General features: G+C 37.7%; 1 protein-coding gene and 1 pseudogene across 6 annotated transcripts in view; one reads left to right on the top strand and one right to left on the bottom strand.

Annotated features, from left to right (window-relative positions):
* Nucleotides 1-18,946, bottom strand: part of PLCH1 (phospholipase C eta 1) — a 212,665-nt gene that overhangs the window by 167,310 nt on the left and 26,409 nt on the right. For 4 of the 6 annotated variants that reach the window (XM_006908210.3, XM_025044255.1, XM_025044251.1 and 1 more), the window contains one exon: nt 18,743-18,856. The gene's annotated coding sequence lies outside the window, so the exon portion shown is untranslated. Of the gene's footprint in view, nt 1-13,331; nt 13,607-18,742; nt 18,941-18,946 lie in introns of those variants that run through there. The other 2 variants (XM_025044252.1, XM_025044254.1) reach the window with 2 other exon arrangements.
* Nucleotides 13,023-13,140, top strand: LOC112476851 (annotated as a pseudogene).

Here is an 18,946-nt window from a genome sequence, read left to right as displayed (position 1 = left end):
GGGAAAGAAAGAGCTGTGTAAAAACCCAATTTTTCATTCAACCAGATTTAGATGAACCAAGGACCCCGTGCTCACTAAAGGCAGGCAATTGAAAGGGACCTTAGAAATCAGCTAAGCCAAACCTCTCATGGTGTAGCCAGAAGAAAACTGAGGCCCGGAAGGCTGTGTAACCTGCAGATACAGATAAAGCTGGCAGGAAACCCACCACAGCAGTCCAAAGCAGGGACCTCCTGAGTGTTTCATGGTCACAAGGGGCAAAAATATCTACTAAAAATATTTTTTCACTGATTTTTCAAAAAATGACAATTTAAATTCCATTAGAGACATACTTCCATTGTACTCAGTTTTAAGTTATTTGGTCAATATTCAGGCAAAAGGAAAGATGTTTAAAAACTGATTTTTTTAACTTTCTTTTGAGGCTTATAAAATGCTTATTCCACCTCCTAAGATATCTATGTAATATCAAATTCCACTATTTTGTAGTCTATTTATTTCACTTAATAATTTAGTAATATGTTAACACTCTAGTCAATAAATGTATTTAAATAAATATATATCAATAAATACATACCAATAAATATACTGTTACAGAATAAATGTAATTTGAAAAAGAAATTGTAATCAACTCTACTCAAAGTCTGCACACTCCAAGAAACAAAAGAAGTCATGTAGACATTCGGAGGTGATTCGAGCATCAGATGTACTAAAAAAATATTTTAAAAGTTTAAATGTATCCAAGCTCATTTTAGAAATGATTAGTAACTTTAATCATTCTACATTTCTAATTTTTGCCATTTTTATCTATAGGTATAAGATTAAAATTGCCAACGTCAAACTATACGACAGTCAGAAAACTGTAGCAGTAGGACACCACTGAAATTCCAGGATGACACCATTAACTAAGAAAAGCAAGAACTATTTTGAGTAATAAACGTTTGTCAATGCTTTTAACACTCTACAAAGGAAAAAGAAATCCTCACACCTGTTGCAGAAATGTTGCAAAAATCAGACTGGCAAGAAACCAACTACCACTAAGAGAGTTGGAGAACTCCGGTTTATTATGCCAGTGGTTCCAGAAGAGCAAGCGCTCTGAAGATCTGGACCCCAAGCTCGGGGCAATCTTGCTTTTTATAGGGCTTATCCGTGCTATTACAGTTGGCATGGGCTGATTGGTTGATTTGTCCTCAGGCGGTTATAGACCGCGGGAGTTGCTATGGGTTACAGGCAGTTACAGAGCCTAAGATTTTCAGACAGGAACTTAGGCAATACATCTGTTATCTAGACAGAACAATCAAAGGGGAAGGAGAGTCTTCAGTTGATCTCTAGATCACTCTGCCCTTCAGCGTATGGGGCAAGAATGTCTACAGAAGCAGAACAAAGAACTGATTACAAGGTTAGTCATTTAAGTGGAAAATTCCTCTTCGTACCAACACCCATTTAATTTGACTAAAGGCCCCTAAAAAGGTAGACATCGGTGGGTTGCTTTCTCCCACTTTCTGCCCATGAAATGTATGTGGTGTGAGCTCCATCTCCTGATCCAGGTGGGCACATGGCTGGGGCTTTGCACAGGAGGTGCACATGGCTATTTTCAGACCACTAAGAGTCAGGCATGGATTTCTTTTTGAACTGTAAGAAAAGAAACTTCCTTTTCCATTGGACTTGAGTTGTGAGGCTGTATAGTTGTGAAGCCTCAAAATCTAGAGTTCCTGGCAGCCAGCTTGTCACTACAGGGAAAATCTGTGTGAAATGGATCCAATCCAGAGGAATATAGAGACTAAGTCCTGTTGATATCATTTAAGTCACACCTGAAGCTAAAGCTATTGCTGCCCTTTTTAGTTAAATGAGCCAATATATTTCCTTTTGTTTCAGCCACACTGAGTTGGGTTTTTTGTCACTTGCAATCAGTGATGAAATGTGTCAGCAGAGCCAGTTAAGAGAACCCACTGGGTAGCTATGAGCTCTTCATTCAGGTTTCAGTTCTAACAACTGATTTGCTGGGGGACCGTTGGCAAGATTTTTTAGCTGGTCCTGAGTTTCAAAATATGACTCTATAATTACTCCTGTCAGAATGGCTATTGTCATCAAAAATAAAAACAAGTGTTGGAGAGGATGTGGAGAAAAAGAAGACTCATACACTATTGGTGAGATTGCAAATTGGTATAGCCACTATGAAAAATAGTCTGAAGGACTTCTCACGAAGTTAAAAATGAATGTACCTTTTGACCCAGCAATTGCACTTCTGGGTATTTACCTAAAGAAAACTAAAATGATAATTCATAAAGATCTATGTATCCCAATAGCCAAGATATGGAAGCAACCTAAATGCCCATTAACAGATGACTGGATAAAGAAGTTATGGTTCATATATACAATGGAATATTACTCAGTCATTTAAAAAAAAAAGAACCTACCATTTGTAATGGCATGGATGGACCTAGAGGTTATCATACTGAGTGAAATAAGTCAAACGGAGAAAGATAAATACCATATGATTTCACTTATATGCGGAATCTAAGAAACAAAAAGAACAAACTAATCGAAAACAGACTCACAAATATAGAGGACAATCTGGTGATGGCCAGAGAGGCAGAGGGGCTGAGAGAAAGGGTTGAAGGGTTAAAGATAATGGCTATGTGTAGGGCTAGAGGGAAGAATAATCGGGGGGATCATTTCATAAACTATAGAAATGTCTAACCGATGCACTATATACTTGAAACTAATAATAAAATAAAATGCTAAAATATATATGTGTGTGTGTGTGTGACTCTATATTTACTGGGGCTTTCCCAAGAGATATGGTGCATTCAAGTCCTTTGTTCTGGTAGTAAAGGATTCTCTCAACCTCTTGAAGGTATTTAAGCAGAATAAAATCTGAAATCTTATCTTCATATATAGAATTCCCTTAGCTGTTTTTACGCAAGAGGCAAATCTATATCACTGCTTCAACATGAGTTTTATGAAAAATTACAAATCTGTTCAAGTCACTTAAATGGCTTAATAGAAGGTATACTATTCAAGTCCATATAAGGAAATTGGAATTCTAACACTAAAGAAAAAACTAAAAACATCTTTAAAAGAGAACTTCGTGGGAGGGGAGGGAAAAATTATATATATATATTTAAGCAGAGGGATTTATCTATTACATGCTGACTACTATCTCCACCTCTATCTGCTATAAGTACCACCACCACAGCCTACCCTCCTCTGGCACCCCTCTTCCATAAAAACCAGGACTCCATGCCTTTACATTCTTTCTTAATAATGTATCATTTGCAAACCACTTTATGGTTTATACAATATTTCCCTTTATATCTTTCTTTTTAATGACCATTACAATAGCCATATGAGTAATGCATTATTAAGCATGAGTTCAAAAGAGGCTCTCTAAGAACCCCCAACTTTAATATGGCAGATTGTATTAATAAGTACTATGGGCAACCCTTCCCCAATATTCCAGTCCATCCATCTTTAATTATAAAATAGTCCTAAGAAACCAGAGTTAATTCCCATTAGTACTATAGCATTTAACCTATAAGAAGAAATGCTGATTTCCTTCTTTTTAAGCCTTGCTGAGAAACAAAAGACATAAATAGGCTCTGATAGTAATATATGTAAAACATTAAATGCTTAGAAACAGGAAGACATAAGAAAAAAGTTCCCAAAACTGTCCCGTACCTCACAGCCTCTAACACAATACATTTGGGAATTTCTGTATTCAGTTATCCCTAAAGGTTGAGAATTCAAACTACAGACAGTCCCCGACTTGTGATGGTTTGACATAACGATTTTCCAATTTCACAGTGGTGTGAAAGGGATACCCACACAACCATTCTGTTTTTCACTTTCACTAAATTACTTTATTCAACATTTTGTACAAAATAGGCTTTGTGTTAGATGATTTTGTCCAACTGTAGGTTCTTAGCATGTTTAAAGTAGGCTCACTAAGCTATGATGCATGATAGGTTGGGTGTATTAAATGCATTTTCTACTTAAGATATTCTCAATTTACGATGGGTATATCTGGACGTACACCATCGTAAATCAAGGAGCATCTGTAAATCCAGTTAAAAGCTAAGATTTCAAAGAAAGCTGCTCCTTCTCACATTTCTCCACTAACTTTAAGACAAATTAAGAAAATTATACAGTGAAAAAAGGAATGGGAGGGGCCACAGCACCTCTTCCTCTGGCCCAGGCCCAGGCTGACAGTTTCTAAAGTAGTTTAGAAGCCTGGGTCTGTGGGGCACCAGTCTGCTCCCCAGCTGGCAGGTCACTGTCCTCCCCTTCCCAAGTTCCCTCCCCCACTTCCCACAGGTTTCCAGGCATTGCCAAACTGGTTGTTAAAGGCTCTGCAAACAGCCTAATTCCATAGCTAGCCCCTTCTCAGCTATGTACACAAAGGGAAAGAAATAAGAGGGTACTTTGTTCATTTCTTAAAGCTCACAAGATACACCACTAAACCAAGTCCCTAGTTTTTTGTTTTTTGGTTTTTTAGTTATCTGGCTTAACACATTGTGTTTACAGATCTAGTTTGTATGATACCAATCATTTGATAATTGTTAAGACTTGCTTGATGCCTTAGTTTGAGGTCATGTTTTATAAATGTTCTGTGTTTGAAAATAATGTGTATTCTGCAATTTTGAGATGTAGTGATCTTCACATGTCTATCAGCTCAAACTTATTAATTGAATGGTTGGAATCTTGTATGTGATAACTGATCTTTTTCCCACTTTATCAAGAACTAAGGAGGTATATTAAAATCTCACTAAGAATATGTTTCTCATAGTTCTCTCAGTTTTTGCTTACTATATACATTGAAGCCATGCTATTCGATGCATACAAGCTTCATATATTTCAGTTGCAACTTTTTAACCAGTATGACCCTCTCCATCTCTAAAAACATTTTTTTAGCATTTAAAGTTTATTTTGTCTAATGTCAATATTGTCAGCTTTCTTTCGGTTTTTAATCACTCACTTATTATTTTACTTTTAATCTTTCTGTACCCTTATATTTTAGACATGTCTCTTATAAACAGCATATAGCTGAATATTCATTTTTCACCCGCTCTAACAATCTTGGGTACGTTTAGATTTATTATAATTATTGATACATGTGGATTTGTTTCTGCATCTTATTTGTCTTGCTTATTCTATACTCTTCTCAGTTTCCTCATCTTCAAGATTATTTTTCTCATTTCAATCTTCTCCATTGGCTAGAAAATTATTCACTCTTTTACTAATATTAGTGGTTGCCTTAGAAATTTTAATATGCACTTATAAAAATCTAAATTTAATCAATATCTTTTAATATCCTCCTAAACTATGCAAGAACTTTAGAAGATACTGCTTTTGCTTACACAACTTATGTCACTTATTTTATCTAGTTCTCACTGTGAAGACATCATCATTATTATTTTATATGGTCATTATCTGCTTTAACTTAAAATTTTTCCTTTTTTTTTTTTTTGCTCTTCATTACTTCCTGTTTCTGAAATCTTCCATCTAGGAATAATTTTCCTCTACCTTAAGTACAGTTGAGCCTTGAATAGCGCAGGAATTAGACCTCCACACACTTGAAAATCCACTTATAACTTTTGACTCTACAGTCGGCCCTTTCACATTTGCAGATTCAACAAACTGCAGATAGAAACCATGTTGGGAATGCAAAAATACTGTTTGCCATCCAGGGTTGGTTGAATCCTCAGATTCCAAACCTGCGGTTACTACCACATTAACTGGGAAAAAATCCCATTTTAGTCAAGGGTCAACTGTATATCTTTTTAGTGAGAATCTGCTAGAACAAATTCTAGGTTTTTTTAAGTCTGAAAAGTCTTTATTTTGTCCTTGTTTTTTTAAAGATTTTTTAAATGGAAATAAGAATACTAAGCTGACAGTTAATTTCTGTCAGTGCACAAAAGATAATATTCTACTGCCTTCCGGCTTCTACTATTGTACTGTCAAGAATATTTGTCATGTTTGTGAAGATAGGCTGCCTCTTCTCTCTGACCTTGCTGAAGATTTTCTCTTTATCTTTTGTGTTTTGCAATTTCATTATACTTTGTCTATGTGTGGATTTCTTTTTACTTATCCTGATGGAGACTCATATGACTTCATGAATATGTGAAGTAATGCTTTTTATTGGTCCTTGATATTGTCTCTTTATATATAGCCTCTTTCCATTGTCTCACTTCTAAAACTGTAATTAAATTTATGTTGATTCTGAATACTCTATCTTCCACATTGATTAACCTTTAGAGTTTTTCTCTGTTCTGCCACTCAGTGTTGCCATCTAAAAATTTTCTTCAGATCTATCGTTCAGTTGACTACTTTCCTGTTTCACTTGGATTAATATGCTGTTAAATTCATACATGGAGTTGTTAATTATTATATTTTTATTTGGTTCTTTTTCAAATTGGCTTAGTCAATCTTTATAGTTTCTTACTCTCATCTCATATTTTGTGTTTAGTGACTTTTTTTTACTATGAGATGCTCATTTTCCTTCTAATCTCATTGGTGGGGTTTCTTCAAAGTGTTAGATAAAAGACTCCTCCAACAGAGGGAGAAATTTTGCTTTCTGCTTGGTACCAGGGACACTTCCAATTTAGGAACACTTTAAATCAAATTTTCATCTTGAAGTTTTTCTGTCCACCTAATTATTCTGATTCAAGATGCACACTTGAGAGTTGGTTTAGAATTAAATTCTCAGGACCAAATAATTAGGCATCTGCTCAGTAGCTACGTTTTGATAGGTGATTTTCCTTATAGTCCTCTAGAGTTGGAAAGAATAAATGATATTTTTTTGTTTTATTCTAATTCACCCTTACATTGAGGGAAAGCTTTCTGAAGTCCCGGTTTTATGACTGAAGGATAAATACCCTCTCAGATGTCTTACCTTGTCTCTCTTATGCCCTCAGGTCATGAAAACAGAAGTTCAAGCTTAGCTGGTTTGGCAAATGTCCTCAAGGCAAAAGCCAGCTTCATTGCTCAATAGACCTCTTTTCACTCAGCTTTTGGATTAAATATTCATTACTTTCTTACTGGTTCATTGCATTTAAGAAAATGATCTTTCTATTGTATCCAGCATTTTAACATTATTTTAGCAAGAATGTTGGTAAACTGTATTGCTACAAACAGAATTCAACCCTGGGAATTCACATTCAAAGCCACGGAGCCTTGCATTTTGATAGCCACACCAGGACCTGTTGTTAATCCTTAAAATGATCCTTACTATCCCCACTGTACAAACAGAGAAACTGAAGCACAAATTGATTAAGTAATTACCTAAGGTCCACAGCTATCAAGTGACATCACTGGGATTTGAACTCAAAAAATCTAACTCCAAAGATTGCACTATTAAGATCTATGTCATTTTGCTTCTTAGTAAACAATGAACATAAGAGAAAGACTATAAAAGACAGACAGAGAGCACAAAAGAGCGAGCACTGCTAAGGTATTGTCGAGTCAGGAATGAAATGCGGACTTTCCAATTTACAATCCATTCCAATAGTCATGTCAGGATTGGCATATTCTTATCACTATTTTCTATATTCCTGCTTTGGAAAAGTGAGCGCACAATGCAGACTGGGTTGAAAAAAATAACACCCAAAGGAATAACTACTTGGTAATTAGATTTCAACTCTCAGCAGATATCAATCTTGAAATCTAGTTTTTGATCACATTTGAAGACTCTTCTGGATGACATAGAACAGGAGACTTTTTTTTTTTTTTACAATTCTAATTTCATCAACTTATGTGTAGGCCTAACATTCAAAAAAATCCTTGATGTATACTAATTGTCTCTAAACTAGTGATTTCCAAACTTTTTAATTAGAAATGAACCTCTAAATAGCTCTTCACCCAATTCCTTCACATATGAGAATGCCAAAAATTTAGTCCCAGAAAGAGTACACTCCGAGAGAAGGGCAGATCTCCCGAGTTCATCTCACTTTCTCTTGTGTCTACTTTCTCACCCATCAGTGAGAGAAGGGGGAGCTTTATCACAGTGAATGTGCTGGATTCTGATCTTTACCTGCTTTCTCTACTCCTACCACCCAACATTGAGGAATGCAGCTCCAACAAGAGATCTGTCTTGGATGTAAGGGCGATCTGGCTGTGACATCTGTCGCCCCATTGATCGCCAGGGTTCCTCACCGTTCCATGTGCATCCCTCCCAAAGCTAAACGCTCGGTGGAAGAGGACAGTTGATTCGGCTGATCTGGCTGGCTAGGCAGGTGTCACCTTCCTTCCTCACCGCTCCATGTGCATCCCTCCCAAAGCTAAACACTCGGTGGAAGAGGACGACCTTCCTTGATAGAGGAGAGGACCGTTCTTCAGTCAAGGGTATATGAGTAGCTGCGCTCCCCTGCTAGAACCTCCAAACAAACTCTCAAGAGATCTGCCTTGAACTGGGTAATTAAACCTCCAGTCAACACCTTCTCTCCTTTCCAACTACAAAGCAAGGTTAAGTAGGAGAAGTGAAACATCGAGATTTGGAAGGAATTATGAAAGGCAACTAAATGCATATTATTTTGAAAAAGTAAGTGTGCTGACTCTATTCCTCACCAGGCAGTAGTCAAAAACCTATGCATTTGCTGCTTCTTCAAAGTTGATCTTTTAATTTATACTGGAAAGAATAAAATGACACCTTCTACTCTGAGGCTCTGCTCAAAATGGAAATTTGTAAAGTCACCCGTAAGTGAATAAAAGAAAAGCAGATTTTATCTATATAAAGATACTAATTTTTTACCTATTAGATTAGCAAAAATCAAAAAGCTCGATGACAAACTTGCTGAGAGTGTGGAGAAATCGTCAGTTTAATACATTTCTGATAGAAATAAAAATTTTACCAATTCTATGAAGGCCAATTTGTCAATATTTATCAAAGTTGCAAGTGTACTTACCTTTGACCTAGCATTCTCACTTCTGAAAGTACACCCTATAGCTGTACTTGAACATGTGCAAAATGGTGAATATATAAAGTTATTCACTGTACCATTGTTTTGAAAAGATAAGAAGCACTTGAATTGTCTACTAATCTGGTTAAGTTTTAGTATATCCATACAGTGGAAAATACGTAGCCATTAAAAAAATTAAAAGAACTCCAAGTAACCAACACAATATTGAAGGAGAAGAACAAAGTTGAAAGACTGACAGTAGCCAACTTCAAGACTTATTCTAAAGCTACAGCAATCAAGAGAGTGTGATATTGGAGAAAGAATAAATAGATCAATAGAACAGAATACAGAGCCCAAAAATAGACCCACATAAATGCAATCAACTGATCTCTGACAAAGGAGCAAAGGCAATAACATGGGGCAAAGACAGTCTTTTCGACAAGTGGTGCTGGAACAATTGGACTCCCACATGCAAAAAAAAAAATGAATCTAGATACAGATCTTACACCCTTCGCAAAATTTAACTCAAAATGAATCATAGATTCTAATGTAAAATGCAAAACTATAAAACTCCTAGAAGATAACATAGGAGAAAACCTAGATGACCTTGAGAATGGTGATGACTTTTTAGATAGGCGCTATCCATGAAGGAGAGAATTGATAAACTGGACTTTATTAAAATTTAACACTTCTTGTGGCCTGCATCACAGAGCAGGTCTTGACCCTGGTCAACAAAAGAATAATAGGTCTGTACCATCACTTTGATGAGACCGTCAGTAGGTACAAGCAGTCCTGGAATGTGTCCACCCTCAACAGTGGCAAGAAGAGCCTGGAGATGGAGCACAAGGCCTTGAGCAGTGAGACTGCACTGCTACAGTCCAGGCTGACCTGTGAGACAAAGTGAGAGAAATGCAGAAACTAGATGCACAAGTCAAGGAGCTGGTGCTAAAGTCAGTGGCGGAAGGTGAGCAGGTTGGTGGCTAGTGAGCTCAAGAAAGACACCTACGATCATCTCAGGAAAGCAACAGGAACTAGTCACCAAGTTTGACCACATTCTCCTGTCTTCAGGGTGGGCCCAGGGTGCTGCACTTTCGAATGGCAGAAGTAGGGGAGGAGGAAGTGAAAATCAAGGCCAGTGAATGCTGGCATCTGTATTTTGTAAAAGGCCTTCAAAGGAAGAGAAGCCAGGCCTTGCCTCAGGCAACACAAGCAGGTTAGTTCTTGTCCCTGAAGTATTCCTTCAAAAAGAAACAAAATATCTTTGTGTTTTGAACAAAGATATTTTCAAAATTTGATTGGTTTTGTTTTGCTCTGAAGCCTAAAATAGTCTTTCAATCCTGTAAGCCCCTTGTTTTACACCCTTTTAATTCCTAATATTTGAGTATTTTGCATGTGTATGTTATATGTTTTTGAAATTGTGCATGACTAAATGAAAATGTTAAAAAAAAAAATTTTTTTAACTTCTGCTCTGTGAAAGACAATGTCAAGAGAATGAGAGAGCAAGCCACAGACTAGGAGAAAATATTTGCAAAATGTGCAAAGAACTCTTAAAATTCAACAATATGAAAACAAACAATCCGATAAAAAAAATAGGTTAAAGACCTTAAGGTGTCTACCTTATCAAAAAAGATACACAGATGGCAAATAAGTATATGAAAAGATGCTCCACATCATATGTCATGCAAATTAAAACAAGATACCACTACACACCTATTAGAATGGCCAAAATCCAGAACACTGTCAACACCAAATGTGGAGCAGCAATAACTCTCATTGCTAGTAGGAATGTAAAATGGTAGACACTTTGGAAGATAGTTTGACCATTTCTTACAAAATTAAACATACTCTTAACTATACAATCCAACAGTCATGCTCCTTGATATTTACCGAAGGAATTAAAAACTTTTGTTCATACAAAAACCTGCACATGGATATTTGTAGCAGCCTTATTCATAACTGCCAAAACCTGGAAGCAATCAAGATGTCCTTCAGTAGGTGAAGGGATAAACAAACTGTGGTACAACCTGACAATGGAATATTATTCAGAGCTAAAAAGAAATGATCTATCAAGCCATAAAAAGACATTGAGGAACCTTAAATGCATATTACTAAGTGAAAGACGTCAATCTGAAAAAGCTACATACTGTACGATTCCAACTATCTGACATTCTGGGAAAGGCAAAACTATGGAGACCATGAAAGGTCAGTGGTTGCCAGGGGCTGAAGGGTATGGGAACGATAAATAAGCAAAACATAGGATTTTTAGGGCAGTAAAAATACTCTGTATGATACCGTAATGATGGGCATGTTTCATTACACATCTGTCCAAACCTATAGAATGTACAACACCAACAGTGAGCTGTAATGTAAACCATGGAGTTTGGGTGATTATAATGTGTCAATGTAGGTTCATCAATTGTAACAAATGGTAACTCTGGTAGGAGATATTAATAATGGGAGGCTATGCATGTGTGGGGGCAAGGAATACATGGGAAATCTCTGTACCTTCCTCCTCAATTTTTCTGTGAACCTAAAACTGCTTTCAAAAAATAAAGTAAAAAAAAAACAAGAAGCTCTATATGCTTGCTAATATGGAATCATATATGAGATATATTGTTATAAGAAAAAATATAGAATCATGTGGATGGCACACTACCATTTGATTTTTAAAGGAAGAGAAAGGTATGTAGATGTATTTGTTTTTATATACACATAAACACACACACACATTTATATATGTATATCTTTGAAAAAATACATGAGACTAATAATAACACTGTTGGTCTATTAGAGAAAGAACTGGATGGTTCAGGGACAGAGGTGTGAGAGAGTGTACTGACTAAATGACCTTTTAAGCTTTAAAAAAATTTAAGCATGACAATATATGATCTATTCGGTTATTCTCTTCCAACAAATAAAAAGCAACACAGCGATAAGAAGAATTCTGGAAGGAAAATATATGCTTTTTTACATTTTCTTTACCAAATTTGAGATGAGAAATTTTCAAGAATGTGCTAAGAACTGGTCCCAACTTGAGTTTTTGCTTTTGACTAAACCTTGGCGGCTAAATAATAGATTTCACATTTCTCTCTTCTGATGAGTGAAAAAAGTTGGGACACAGTTTGTGTTTACTCTCTCCGAAGACTGTATTTTAATTATTTACCCAGTAAACAGAAAAATACTTCCAATTCACAACCTATTGAAAATAAGAAAAGCTGTGGTTCAGAATAAAACATTTGTATAGAAGCTTTTTATTTCTTTTTCAATTTGAGAAGAAAAGATTCCTCTGGCACTCACATTTAGGCACTGCTGAGGAAAATAAAAGAATAATCACATTACAGGGATTTCTTTATAGGGGGAAAAACACTGGAAGAAAAAAAATTTCTAGCCTTCACTCTATTATAAACACACTGCCAGCATAAGGTGGGGTTAGTTGCTCAGGAGTTGAACCAATCTGATTCCCATTGGTTCACTGAGTCTAGGCTGCAGCCAAAAGCTGATGCTTTATGAGAGGGAAGAAAACTATGAAAAATCAAAAAAAACTCCACAGCCCTGTTATCAAAATCCAGAAAAGCTTAAAGAATACTGCTTTTAAAAATTGCTGAAAGTGAAAAAAAAAAAAAAATACTAAATGTGAACTTTGGTAAGACTTAAAAAGATAATAAGAAAGAGAATTTCTTTTCCTTTTTAATAATTGCTTCCTGGTCTCCTCCTTCAACTACTTAGGAACCAGTAGCTGGTTACTTACTTATCTCTTCATTATTAAAACCCACATATTCTTTGTTTTCCTTTGATTTTATTTATTAAGTTGAAGTTCCAAAGTTCAAAAGGCACAAAAAGATATATAATGAATAGTTTATCTCTGGTCTGTCTCTCAGAAACCAACATTATTAGTTTCTTGTACATCATTCCAGAGATATTCTACATGCATACAAGAAACCTTCTTTTTTTTTTTCTTTTACACAAATGGTTGTATGGAACCAATAGTCTAAATTGAAATGAAAATCGAAGGGTCTTTATATAATCCTAACTTCTTATTCGAACGCCTTACTCTTTTCTATAAACAAATCTTTAAAAAAATAAATATATTTTCAATATCTCCCACATCAAAGTTAAAAAAGAGTTGTTTGGGTCTACAGCCATGCCACCCTGAACAAACCTGATCCCTCTGATCTCGGAAGCTAAGCAGAGTCAGGCCTGGTTAGTACTTGGATGGGAGACCACCTAGGAAGACCAAGTGCTGTAGGTGTAAAAGATAAAAAAGGGATTGTAAGCTGACAAGGTCCTTGCAATCTGTGAGGTCAACCGAGGGTTGCCTCGCCTAAAATAAATAAATAAATATTAAAAAATAGAAAAAAAAAGACTTGTTTGGCAAAAAAGAAAAAGAAATGGAGGTCTAAAGAATTAAATTTCATATGATCACACAGTAAATCAACTCACTTAACTTCTGGTCCAGGATTCTGACCCCTGAAAAAAACCGCACAGATCTTCAAAGTTCCCGCCAAGGATAGTTTTGCAGAGGTTCCACTAGCACTCCATGGAAACCTATTCTGAGGTCCAGCAGCCCCTTCATTTAAACTGAAGAGGGAGAGAAGAGGGACGTGGGAAGCTGAATTCAAATGTTTGGTTCTTGTAACAAGGAAGCAAAGGCAGACGAAAGAGAAACCATGATTGCCTTAGATCAGTTAATCAGTAACTTGCATATGCTGGCATTAAACTAGATCCTTCTGCTTTCCAGTAGCAGTTTACTAGGTAATGCATGGACTCCTGAATGACTAGACAGGTTCCTAAGTCCCTTGCTATATTCAGAAGAACCAGCCATTGAGAAAAGAGGCTGCTAGTAGGATAAGCCACAGAAAACAAACTCGCAAAGAGGAAAACCCAGAGAGGCTTCCGGAGTCCTGTGCAGTGACTGAAGCTGAGGCTGAATTCCGAAGTGGAGTCCAGCATGTTTTCAAATTGTGATGTGGCTACTAAGAACACCAGGCCAGGCATTTGCAGGCAATGTCAAGGTTCAGTCTCGACTTGGCTGTGTGAGTGTGGACGTTCCTGAGCCTTAGTTTCTTCCTAGATCAACCAGTTCAAAAACACTGCAAATCTGAAACTAGTTCAATACAGTCCAACTTCAATTTCCCAACACCACAGCAGAGCAGTTTTAGGAGCAGCAAAACTCCAGCTTCTGGCATAAGCTTAGAAATTTTCAGCAACTGTCCAAGGTGATTCTGGTCTCCAATTAGAAAAAATTATAGGAAGACACAATCTGGTTCTATCCAGCAGTAAGTCTCTCAATACTTTTTCAAGAAAAATAAGTGAGCAAAGTTTATGTAAGATAAAACCAATATCTAAGTCTTGGAATGCCAGAAAACACATAAAAATCATGAGGGGTTCTCTTAGACCACTGCAATTTGACAGCAATTTGACAACAATTCTGAAGTGATACGTGGCCCACTTTGATGTGGATAAGTATCTGCAGATGAGAACCTAAACACCACTCACTTCTAAACAAATAGTCAACACAGTTTATAAACAAAGTCTTGAATGTTTTTCTGGAACCAGGCCTGAATTTATAACCTCCTAACCTCCAAATAAGAAATGCAGCTTCTCCACTCACCAAAAAGCTGATCAAAAACACTTCTTACCTGTCTGTACTTTGGATGGAATGGTGAATTTAAAAAGAAACTGACCTCTCTGAGCCTCATCAGTAATATGGGATAATAATTCCTGCATCTCTTGATTATTATTAGTTTTAAGTGACATAAAGTAAATGCCTAACAACATGGTGAAATGAATTAATGTTCATTTCCTCCTTTTCTTCCAGAACTCCTTGTATAACTGGTGAGTAACTGGACAGTTACTGGGCAGTAATCAGAAAAACTGTTACCCTTTATTAAATCATAATCATGCCAAAATTGATACTGAGAAAGACACTTTGCATTTATGCATGTGCACCATATACATTCTCATGACACACACAGGCTTAAAACCAATTATATAATCAGAAGGTACCCACTGTCGATTCCACTCAATGAAGTTAGATTAAATCATATAACATTGCTAATGCTTGATCATTTTATATCTACAGCTATAGCAATTTCATATAGCTATAAATACCAAGTCTAGAGCAAGAATTTCCTATCTGCCTGCCCTAGACTTCCTGGAAACAACAGGATCATCACAAATCAGAAATTTGGCCTTTTCATCTTCATTCTGCCATTTATCAGCTGTGTGACTTTAAGAAAGTCATTTAGCAACCTTGGAACCTGGTTTCCTGATTTATATAACAAACATGGTAGAGGTCTTTTTCTGTGCTATAATTTTATGACAGTTTTAAACAGGCAAGTAGATTAGTGCATCTAAAATGCAGAGTTGGTGAGAACGTTTTTTAACTTTGCTATAAAAGTTTTCTTAGTTGTCCCTTCTGTATCCATCCTGCCCTCTTTTCCTTTGAAGCACAGCAGACAGACCTTGATGATAATAACATAAAGCTGTGTAAACTTCTTCATGGGGTTCTTAAAACGCACTTCAAATTCCGCACACCCTACCACAGCAGTACTGGATTTCTCCTTAAACAAAAATGGTCACGGGTGTCAAAGAGATGTGAGTGAGTGTCCACTGAACTGTGTCTAAATGATTTTCCTTGTGAGCAAAGCCAGCCTGGAATAAGCCCCCATGAGTGAGAAGAGAGAACACGCTTCCCAGGCCGGGGAGGCATTGTTCTGCACCACTTGGTCTACGATTCACAGCTGAGTCTGATTTCCCTAGACAAAGAGCAATAACCAAATGGGGATGCTCTTCAGCAAGCTTCCCTGAGCTGATAATCGGGAGATGGTAAAGGAGACTAGTCTCCCTAGCTTGACAAGAGGAAAGGTTTGTCAACCTTGGTCAGTATTAGGCCAGGTTTGTCATGGTTGTAATGGATTTCAACAGAGTCCGAACTCACTAAAAATGCCTGAAATTATTCCAGCTCAAGTGTTAAAATGTTTAAATGCTCTATCGAATTCCTTTTATCCATTATAATTGTATATTACCCCCCCCCCCGCTTTTTTTTTTTTTTTCCTCAGAGAAGTAGTCCTGATCCTTTAAGCATGCAGACTAGACCAACACTATTCTTAGAAGGGAGCTGCAGGAGGTTTATTATGTCTTGATACACAGAGCCAGAACAAAGGACTACTGAATCACTCACCTTATCTCCACCTAAGAAACCTGAGAATTTCAGGGGTTCTCTGTTCTTCCCAAACTCAAGAGCAGCACTTGCCAAGACTGTAGGTTTTGGGGCTGAGTCTGTACTACAAAAATGTAAGAAGATAGGTGCACGTATTGCTTTTTATCATGTATAAAGAAATTCTTATCTATCTAAAATACTCAAAAATAAGGTTCGGGATTTTTTTCAATCAAAATTTCAGCATTTGTTTCTGAATCCAGAAGTCTGATTGCTCAGCACTAAATCAACTGTTCTCCTTAAGAGAACCATAGGTAATATCTTCACCCTGAAAACCTGAAAAGCATTAGAATTATTTCAGAACTCGCAACTCTTAGTTCGCTGAGGGCAGGAATCTGGATTTCTTTATCTTGTCTTATACATAATTAGTTTTCAATAAATATCTGCTGACTAAATGAATAAATTAAGTAGAAAACATTTAAGTTTTCCTAGTACATTATGGCACCCTAAGATAAAGCACCTTTATCATATTATTTTTATAAATCTATTATTATTTAGAAGACTGATTCTAAAAATAAATTTAATGGATGTTGATGATGTGGGAAAATGTATCAAACAGAAGCAATGACTTTAACAGCTTTTGTGAAGACCCTGGTACAGCTATAAATCCTGGTTCTGCCCATCAACCTTCACTCCCTTTGTCTCATTCCCACTGCCTGTCCCCAGCCTCCCCCTAAGCACTCCCAATCTCATTATTCCATGATTTGGTAAACTGTATTTTACTTCCTAGAACCAGCAGAAATACATGTCACTGAGAATTAGGGAAATGGAGCTAGTTACAAACCACCAAATAGGGTCACAAAGTATCTGAACCTGAAAATTAGAAGAGGTTTTCTATTTTTCAATTATGAGAAAAGGGGAAAAAAATTAACAGAAACATCTTTTTAACATTTGATCTAGATAGATTGCATAATGTCTAGGCATTTATAATGAATGGGGTGGGAGAGATAACTTTAACAGCATGTTATTTGCTAATCATCTGAAAAGTAATATTATGTTGACTTCATTTGCTGATGGTGGAAGGATATTGTCTGAAAACTTCTACCACTAATATACATTTGCTATTCTTGAAGGCAAATTATTTAAAAATAGGTTACAGCAAGACAGTGCTCATATATTACTTCATCGGTGTTTTTATGCCACACTTTATCCCAGGAAGAGTAACTCCATTTTAAACTTTTACTAGCAGTTACGTTAATTCTAACCAATGTTTATTTAATAGTAACTAGGTATATCAATCATGCTGCCAAACATTGATGCAACCTAAGAAAAATGAGCAATGAGAACCTCTTTCTACATACCCCTTAAGATGTGTACCCTTGCCAAATGCTAACCTGTGTGTAAACAAATGGGATTTTTAAAGGGGGGTGGAGCTGTCAAGAATCAATTTTAAGAAAAAGAAAATGACTCTCTTAACAGAAGTCTTGAGAAATCTGACTGGTTTGCTTCTTTAAACATTCCCTGAAGACTTAGAAGATTAACCCCCACAATGAAAAATCACCTCTTTGGGGATAGCCTTTGTTTCTTTTCACTGGCATTTTACTTTGGTCCATTTTGGAGCGCATCTCGTTCTAATAAGCATGCCATGAGGAAATATGGGTGCTGTTAGTTTGCATACACCCCGCTCTCCACCTGCAGAAAGGAGGTACAAGTCTTCCCCTTAATGCTCAAGAGCAAGTACCTGACTGAATTTTTTGAAATCCTCACCAGGAAGTAAATATATTTTATTTGTCTCCACTTGCAAGGCCGGGGCGGGGGTGGGGGAAGGGGGGCCTCGATTACTCGTCCCTATAAGCAATTTCTCATCACTTTCTTTCGTCTATAATCAAAATGGCTATGTCGGCGCGCGGGGTGGTGGGGGATGGGGGGAAGAAGGGGGATCTTTTTCAGTTTAGTTGGTTATTGTTTTAATGCTGAACTCCTACAGTCAAAAAATGAGATTATAAACTGATTCTCAGTCACAAACAATAAAGGAAAAAAGTCCCGGTGAAGAGGAGAGAGGGCGGCGCAGATGCTCCACAGGGAGCAGAGCTTTGGGGCGCGCGGGGTGGCGTCTCGGACTCGCGGCCCCGTCGCCATGGGAACCCCGCGCAGGCTCGGAGCGGGACCTGCCTCAGCCGCTGCGCGCCGCTCGGGTGCCCTCGGTTTATTCCAGGAAAAGGCAATGGAGTAAATCCTCCTCGAACTGAGAGCACCCGGTCCGACAGGGTCCTGAGTGGGGTCACCGAGCGCAGGAAGAACCGTGAGACTCCCCAAGTGTAATGGATACTACACTCCCCTTGCTGGGAAAGGCGGACCTGCTTTCTCCGCGTTGTCCGGTCAGAGACGCGTCCGGGACCCCGCGTGGGCCCACTGGATTAAACCCCACCCACCCACGAGACCTGAGAATTAAGTTATGGCGCAGGCTCACATACCCACATCCTTCCGAATTATAGGACCCCAAGACCAGCCGCTGTTCAGTACTCCGCACAGGGGCTTGCGGGATTCCACGCACAACACAATCCTAAAGAGCGTGTCCGGGTCGGGACTGCAGAGAAAGGAACTCGGGCCACCTGCTCCCTTGCACACCTGGACTAGCGGGCCAGTCCTCGTTTTCTTTCTTGTACCTCCTCGTTCCCCAAGAATCACTAACCTGCTCAACTTTGAGTGTTCGGTAGATGGATTCTTCGGAGTCTTCGGCAGAGGAGCAATCTCCAAAGGGCTGGGGCGATGAGTTATTGGCTCCTGTGACTCCAACTCCAAAATCCTGTAGAGGGACAGAAAAGTTCCCCCAGAAAAGCGCTTATCCCCACCAGCCAGCGGAAACCCCCCAAGACAAGCTGGGAAACGGGGCGCA

The sequence above is a fragment of the Pteropus alecto genome, unplaced genomic scaffold, assembly GCF_000325575.1.
Source record: "Pteropus alecto unplaced genomic scaffold, ASM32557v1 scaffold81, whole genome shotgun sequence".
NCBI classification, from domain to species: domain Eukaryota; kingdom Metazoa; phylum Chordata; class Mammalia; order Chiroptera; family Pteropodidae; genus Pteropus; species Pteropus alecto.
Note: the sequence above shows the minus strand (reverse complement) of the source record. Positions and strands in the feature narration are given on the sequence as shown.